We start from the raw sequence: 8,998 nt of genomic DNA, 5'->3' as shown, positions 1-8,998 counted from the left end.
AACTAATTAAATTTATTAGATCGATTATTTAAATATTATTTAGTATTATGAATAAATACTCAGACTTCAATATACAAATAGAAAAATTCACTAGATAAATATATAAAAAATATATACATATATAAATACATATATACTACGATTTACTATTCTCTTATATACTTGATATATATCTGAACTTTAAATAGAACCGAAATATAATCTTAGCTATTTATCTGATTGAATTATTTGATTTTCAGGCAACAAAATACAACAAGATTTTGGAAAATTTTATTTTAGGCAAGTCATTTCTGTTATGTCCTCTGCTCGATAATAAATGCAATGGAGGCTGCATGCCAAAATATCCAACTAGAACATTTTACTAATAAGAACAAGTTTGCAGTCAGTCCGTTCGTCAGTCAGGCGTGCCCGCAAAATGTATTATAAGAATGTTTTGTATGGGATTTGATATAGCCTTTGCTCGTGTAAATGTTATATAGACGCTGTTCGACACGCTCCGTTCGCATTGTTCAACAAATTGCATTTTGTTTATTCGCTACAAAGAATTTTTGCAATATTTAATCAAATCATTTTTCACGCACTTTTAAGCGGCTATTAAGCGAGAGATTCTTATTTGTTTATTAATATTTTTAGTTTTATTGATATTCTTTTTTTCTCTTATATTATTTATAATTATTCAAGCTGAAAGGGGGGATCGCTGTAGCCTGGCATTGCATGTGCATAGGCAATTAAGACTAAATACAAAATTGGTCTAAAATGTTGTTTAATAAATAATCTGAAAAATACACATCCTCCATCAGTTATAATAGAAATAAAGAGGCCGCAAAAAAAAAAAAAAAAAACTGATGAGATCTTTATATATATAGTTTTTAAATATCGTTTACAACTTAAGGGCGGAGCTGGGCATCCAGATATTTTTTAAATGTCACTCAAACACATTCGCTGATCTAAATTAGAAAAAATCTAATAGAAGTTTAATTCAATTTTTATGTTTAAACTTGAACTATATTTAAGATATATTTAAAGTATAAATTGAATTGAAGTTGAATTAATTAATATTAATTAAGTTGAATAAAGATATCCTATGTTTTGAGTAGTCTCAAAATAAACTTCCTTTGAATTTGGTGATCTAATTTTCTTAAAAAAATATATATATTTAATATATTTTTGTGTTTCAGATTTATGTTCTTATGACAATATGCGAAAATAAATATATTTTAGTGTTTCAGATTCATATACTCAGGATAATATGCGAAAATAAATATTGTTTAGTATCAATATATTTTTTTTTATTACATTTCAATTTTAAATATGTGAATTGATTGAAACTGGATTGTTTTCTAAAAATATTAATTACAGTGTAGCTCAAATTAATGATTTTACCTTATATAAAATATGTAGATTGAAAAACTGTATATTATATTGATTTAGATTTGAATAAATATGATTATTTTAAGAAATATTTATCAAACTTTCAACTGGCTAAATTTATAAAGTATTAAATTTGTATATATATTGTATTTTACATAAATATCTTCTTTTTTTCAACACTTGTATTGTTATATATGTATTTACTGTGTTTATACAGCTAATATATTTATTTCCAAACACTATTTATGCAGTTAATATTGTCACAGAACAAACAAAAAATCACTTAAGAACTTCTTCTCACGATCGCCGCCGGCAAATCGCGCACGAGAACAACAACGGCAACGGCAATGGCAACGGCAAAGGCAAAGGCAAAGGCGACGACGAAGACGATAAACGATAACCGAATGCGTGATATAAGAAGAAGAAACTAATGTAGATATTGAGACAAGCGATTAGTGATATGAATCGATCTGTATGCTAAGCAATGCTCTTTCGTTCTGCTTTAACACTTTGTAACGGTTCGCGTAACGCGCGAGCTGAGCTTTTTCTGCTGCGGCTGCGACTGCGGCTGCGGCTATAGCTGCTGCTGCTGTTGCTGCTGTTCGATCTGAAATCTTTGACGTGCGCAAGGCAACTCACATTGGGGCCCAAGACGCGGATGCGAAGAACTCAAAAATCGTCGAGCGCAGCAGGCAGCGAATTTCCGCACATGTACGTGTGAGAAATAGTTTGACTGTGTGTGTGTGTGAGTGAGTGAGAGTGTGTGCGATGTTTGGCTGTGTTTGCTTGGGCCACAAGTGCGACCAACGACTGAATGCAACGGACGACGAAACGGAACCAAAGCCCAGAGAGCGAATGCCGCTGACGTCGACGTCGCTGCATTTGGAGAAATGTTTTTGGGGGCTGTGCACACACACACACACACACAGCCATGCACACGCGCCAACACACACACACACACACAAACAGGTTTGCCCCTCTCACTAGCTGCCAAACACATACGCAGACATGCAGGCGCGCCCTTGTACATAGGCAGCCTCACACACATTGGCTGGTTGTCACACTGTCATTGTTGTTGCTCTTGTTGTTGTTGCTGTTGCTGCTGCTGCTTTCGCCGGCGCTGCACTTTGTAGTTGTTTTGCTTTTGTTCGCTGTTCTCTGTTGCAGTTGGATTCAAATCTTTGTTGCTTGCAACTTGTTTGAGTTCGCCTTGGTTGCAGTTGCATCATGCAGTGTTTGTTTTTCTTTTAATTTTAGCTTTTCCTACCGGCTTTTTTAGTTTTTTCAATTCTGGGTATTATTTTACTTTGTGCGTATTACTGCTGGAAATTGAGTTTTTTTCTTATATAGACGTTTGATTGGGGCTTTTCTGTGTGATATGGGGCGTATGATCAATATTTACATATTTTAGCGGAGTAGGAAATTTATATTTGAATTCAAAGGCAAAATAGTTGTTGTTGCAAACTATTGATATTCTAGATATAGTATTTATTCTAGAATACTATGATAGATTGTGGAGTAGGACTTAAGAGAGATTTGTTTCCATTACAGCTGAGAGAACATTTGAGAAATTAATTTGAAATTCACTTTATATGTTGATTATAATTTAAGTATTTTGTGAGTATTCAATTTTATTTTTATATAATTTGTGTACTAGCTAGATTATGAATAATGTTGTAAAATTATCAAAGTTTCCTCTGTAACTTTTCTCACTGTTTAATTTGTGAATAAAACTACAATTGGTAATATAAACAATTTAATATACATATATAATTTTTGTATACTGAATGAGCATTTGGATCATAAAAACTGCAGCAGTTGCTTATCGTTATAACAATATATATTATAGAGTAAAAAAAAAAATATTGAAAAAAAAATTTAGGGCCAATTTGCTTGGAGACTGAACAAGCGAGTGTGCGAGAAAGTGTTTTGCTTGATAAGCTGTCGATCGACGAATTCATCAATCTTTAAATAAAACAAAAACCAATACAGCAGAGCGATAGCTGCCGAAGAGTGCGCATTTTATTTAGTTAAGAGCGAGGTAATTGAGCATGCGACAGATCGCCGATAACGAATGTATATATATGTATATGTTCTAGAGCACTCTTCTTTAGTGCACTTCACTGCCCCTGACACCGACCCCGCCCAAATGCTGTCGCTTTGCATTGGGTCTGGGCAGTCGATCGCTTATCTCGCATGTCGTTGCTAATTTCTACTTGCTCTGGCTTTGTGAGCGTGAGGGAGTACTCGGTGCCTAGTATTTAGAGGGTGCTGAGGGAGTCACAAGTTACAATTCTATTTAGTTAATTACGTGTCGAACGACAGCTAAAATAACCAGGCTCGGGATGGGCGGCTACGCTCGTGATCTGCAAACGGATCGCTCCGAGGCACAAACAAACAAAACAAATAATAAACCTATTTAAAAACTTTACATGAAAAAATAAACATGACCAACGACATGGTCCACTGAGATTTCCATGCACCAGCTCCGGTTATATTTTGCTCTAGATCAACTGCATGTCCATTCGACAACTAGTTAGCGAACTATGCAAATATTATGCCAACTCAAGTTCTGCAACTGCGCTTAGATCACATCGAAATATGATCATATTTCAATTTCAAATATGCAAAGTATTTATTGAAACTTGTTGATAGGGAGAAAGAGAATTTAGTCGAACTTGATTTGCGGCGATTTGTTGTATAACTAAACTAAAATAGTTAAAAGGGTATCAAAACTATTTTAGTTTAGTTATACAACAAATCGCCGCAAATCAAGTTCGACTAAATTCTCTTTCTCCCTATCAACAAGTTTCAATAAATACTTTGCATATTTGAAATTGCTATGGGGTAAATCACCTAAATAAGGTGTTTAGAGTTTAGGCGATAGTACAAATACGAAGAGTACAGATTCAAGAACTGGGGACTTGAACTTGATGCTACTTGAGTAGCTGTTACGCCTCCCTCTTAAGGAGTACTATGAAATAAGCGTAGGAAGACGTGTCTTAAAATATTCTTTTCTTTCTTTTATTAGAGAAGACTAAAATTGGGAGAACCTATATCCCGAATATCCAATTCATTTAGAATACATGACTGCAATAATCTTACCTATTCGGATACAGAGTGTTTCCTAGTCAAGCTCCGAACCATAGATCACCCTAACTTGTTAAGTTACATCTTGGTCTCGCTTTCTATTTAGGCAAACTTTCAGTTAAAGTTGTTGCAAGTCTGTATTATCGAAATGCAGCTCTTGTAAGCTGTAAGATTAGATTTCAGTTAGTTGAACTCCTTGCTCATTGTTAACTGACCTTAGCATAATTTATTCTGTTCTTGTCTCTAGACTTAGGCAGCAACTTAGCATAATTTGCATTAGGTTTCTATGTAAATAACTTTAACCGGTGTATGGCCTGCGGACTGGCCTTGCTTTGGTTACTGGCTGGATTACTGGACTTCTGTTTATATGAGGCGAATGCCATCTGTATGGGCAGACAGGCTTTTATGATAGGCAATTACCAACGCCCACGGCAAAGGCAAGGGAGGCGAAGGCCTAAGAGAGTCCAAGCACAATTCAATGTTTACTTACCCGTTGAGGGGAAGATGGGCAGTCGTAAATACTTGGAGGCGCGCGTTATTCTTGCATAACCAAAGAGAGGTGGTGAGAGAGTAAGAGCGAGAGAGCAAAAGAACAGCTGGAGCGTGAGAGAGTGGGTGAGAAGGCGCTCTCTCGGAGAGACTGTGTCAGGGCTCGGCAAAAGATCGCGTTGGGCAACGTGTTGCAAGCATTTGCAAATCACAAAATCAAAATTGTAAATAATTACGTTAACATTTTGAAACAATTTCCTGCGGCTAGTTTACATAATTTATATTTATGGCACACGAATTTGTGAAGCCTTTGCATGCTTCCAAATGAGATCAGACTTCTGTCTTGTGGATCCCAAGCAAATAACTATCACATAACTATCACAAAATCACATTTACGAATGCAAACACGAATGCGAACAGACGAAGCTCGAGAGACGAGGCGGCGACCGCTAAGGACGATCGTTGCAATCAAACTGGTTGTGGCAGCAACTGTTTACAGGTTTAGTGTTTTAGCTTTCCGCTTATAGCGCAGTTGGCACCACATTTGCTCGACCAGCGGCGTCGACCATTCGACTGGCTGAACATGTGCTCTGCTTGGAATCCGACAAACCACGACTGATGTCTCTTCCGACGCGTCGACTCCCGGCCCCTCGGCAATGCTATTGCAATGCGGTTGCAGTGCGAAAAATAATATATAGAATTCAACAAAAAATGAGAATCGCATTTTGTATGCTCTACAGTCAAGTGAATGACAGTTTACTCCTATATGAATTAATATTATTAATTACTTAATACTGAATTAAAGACTTCAAACAGTATTAAGTCAAAGATCAGAGTTAAAGTTGGCGAGATTCTTATATATATAATCTCTTGCAATCGTCATAGAGCAAATGCCATCTGCAAGTCAATGTACCCAAACGTTGACTGGACAGTGCAGTCACAGAACTACATATAGTGGTGAGAGAGAGGGAGAGAGAGAGAGAGAGCTGAATAGTAAAAGATTGGGAGATTGCGAGAGGCGGCGTATGAACGCATTCGCACTGCTCTTAGCTCGCACCGGCTGTGTTTTGCTTCCTCTGTCTCTCTCTTTCGGTGCCTCTCTTATATTTTTATATATTGACCTCTCTCTCTCTCTCTTTTCTTTACCACTTAAGTGGAGCAACTTTGTTGCCGTACATTGACGTCTGTTGTGTGATTTAACACTCTCTAATGCTCAAGCTCATTCTCTCTATCTCCCTCTCTCTCACTCACACAGATGTCCGATCAGTTCGGCTCTCGTGCATTTCGAATGGGTCTTTAATTTGGGTCGGCTCAGTCGATCAGAAAGCCCGAGGCTGTCTGATGATGCGACTGTAAAGAATTGCACTCATTCGATCCTCACTAATCACATTTTAAGAGCTTCCTGCGTTCCTGCTCCAAACTGCTTATGACACTTTCAGTGTTCTTGAATGCCCACTGCAATTAATTTAAAAAGTTATATTTATATATATATTTATATTATATCATTTATATCCTTATTTCATAATGAAGACATGCGAATTTAGGAGTGAATAAATAGGCTTCAGAAGTTTGTTTGCAAAGCAAAGTTTAGAATAGTATAGTATAGCAAAGTTTACTATAGTATAGTATAGTATATTATATTATAGCATATATATTATTGTAATTACAGTATAGTATAGTAGAGTATAATTTAGTATAATATAATTATTGTATAGTTGAAAATATGCCAATCTTATGGGACTTGATGTTTAGAGTGATACAAATTTCTTCCAGTGTACATCTTGTTTGATTACAGTGTATTGTAATGCATTTTTAATACATGTTTCCGTTGTCAATAGTGCGAACAACTTCTTTCTGAGAGCATGAATATTTTTGCCTTATACTCACTTGGCACCTTCTTGGACCTTTTAATCAATTTCCGAAGAGCATGACAAGCAAGAGCACAGTATATCTGACAAAACTTGTTCCATTATCTTTTTTTTTCTCAAAGAGCGCCACGAAAAAGAGGCCCAAATGCGAGGGAAAAACGCAATAAAATAAAAAAGTAAGCTAAAAAAAATACCGGCAAATATTTATTTATGATTTGCAATTTCTGCCAGTCTCCCTTGCATTGCTCTTGCTAATGCAATGCCTCTCCTGCTCCCAGTTTTATTTTTAACAACTTTGCCGCAAAGCGCGAAACGGTGACAATTGCAAACATTTATACAAATTGACGTTTAGCTGTCTCGGTTGTCACCTCAAAGCTGCACGACTTAGCCAACATTGGCACAGCAGTTACAACAGTCTCCGCCCCTCCTCCTCGTCTGATGCAGCTCTATCCCCCCTTCGAATACCCTGCAAAAGTAATTTGAGTTGCCAACCGCAGAAGCCGACCACGACGACAAATGGATGGCAGGGCAGGGCGAGATAGAATGAAGCTGGCGTTGCCGTTGACCCCGGCTCGTGGTCCTGTCTTTTGCATGCCCTGCAGCCAAAATGATGAAGGGTATATTAATGATATAAGTATTTGATCTATATTAGTTATATTGATCATATTAGTATATTGATCTATATTAGTTATTATTATGTATTATGTATTAGTTATTATCAGTATTAGACACTCTATTGTAAACATTTTATATTCTGTATATGAGGTTAAATCGGTTTTCAGCCCTTTGTCAACTTTTTGCCGAGCATCAGCTCGTCGACTACTTGTCATATCTAACTTGTGCATAACTCTAAACATCATCGCCTGAATAGATGGCACTAACGATTATCTAGTTGACATGTGAACCTAACACTTACATTGAGTTAGGCGTGGGAAATTAATTAGATACTATCTTACGTGAAGTGAAAGGGAATTGATATGTGCGATTAGATAACGCTTTATTTCTGTACAATTACAAATAAGTATGAGACATCATAAGTAATTAACATCTTTTGTTAGATTGTCAGACACTGCGTAAATTTTTAAAGAGTCTATCTATTACATGTGATAAAGCAAATCAAGGCTTGTCAATTGGATTGTGTCTTATTGGAATACTTATATTATATTGTAAATAAGCTATTAGTACTGTCGATCTCTATACGATTTCTTGTAGTTAAACGCCGATAAAAGCTTCAAATTGCTTAAGGACCCTCTTTCTGATTTTCCTCTCCAGTTGGTTATTTGGGACCATTTGCACCTAATGGTCTGCACATTAAATTTGATTAGCAGCAACTCCCTAATTGTAGTTGATTTTGCGGCCAAGTGAGAAATAAGATTTCCTTCTGCTTCTTCTTGCCAGCGCGAGGGTATCTTTATACCATTTACGCATTATTTACGAATTTTGATTTGTTACCTTTGCAAATCGTCGAATTGGCGATGCCCAACAAATTGCGTTTAATGACAAATTAAGTGCCAAAAAAAAAAAAAAAAAAAGTCAAAGGAAAAAATACAAGTTCGGACATCCAGAGATATCATCAAAGAGGCGCAGTTAAGTAATTTAAAGCGCACGATTTGAGCAAAAAAATTGCAGAAACCAAAAACAAGAGCAAAAAAATATTGAAAAGGATGCAAAGGTAATCTGCATATAAAAGACAGCAAAGGACAAAACCTTTTAAACAACCAAGGGACATGTAGAGGGTGTCGAAGGGGGCGTCAGAGTAGGTGTGACACAGGGGAAACAGGTTACAGAGCTAAAGAGAAAAAGAGAGGCAAGGCTTGAATACAGTGAATACACGGTCGAGCAAACAATCTCAGTCAATTTGATAGTGTTAACAGTCTATCTCCAGTATTTAGTTTTAGGCCTCTAAATGAATGAACTTTTTTTTTTCAATTTGATCTGAAACTAGTTCTTTAATTTTAAGACTTCATTCATAGGACTATCTAAATTAAACAAAAAAAAAAAAAAAAAAAAAAAAAAAAAAAGAAAAAACATTCTGGGTAACAGAGAAAATTCTTGACAATCAATGATATATTGTTATTTTAATTCATTTGTTCCTCTTTATGCAACAGCAACAACAATAAATAATGCACATTTCTTTGTGCTATTCGTAAGCAGAATGAAAATGAACTAATTTTTGTCCT

Source organism: Drosophila mojavensis, unplaced genomic scaffold, assembly GCF_018153725.1.
Source record: "Drosophila mojavensis isolate 15081-1352.22 unplaced genomic scaffold, ASM1815372v1 contig_277, whole genome shotgun sequence".
Lineage (NCBI taxonomy): Eukaryota > Metazoa > Arthropoda > Insecta > Diptera > Drosophilidae > Drosophila > Drosophila mojavensis.
This window is presented reverse-complemented; position numbering follows the sequence as displayed.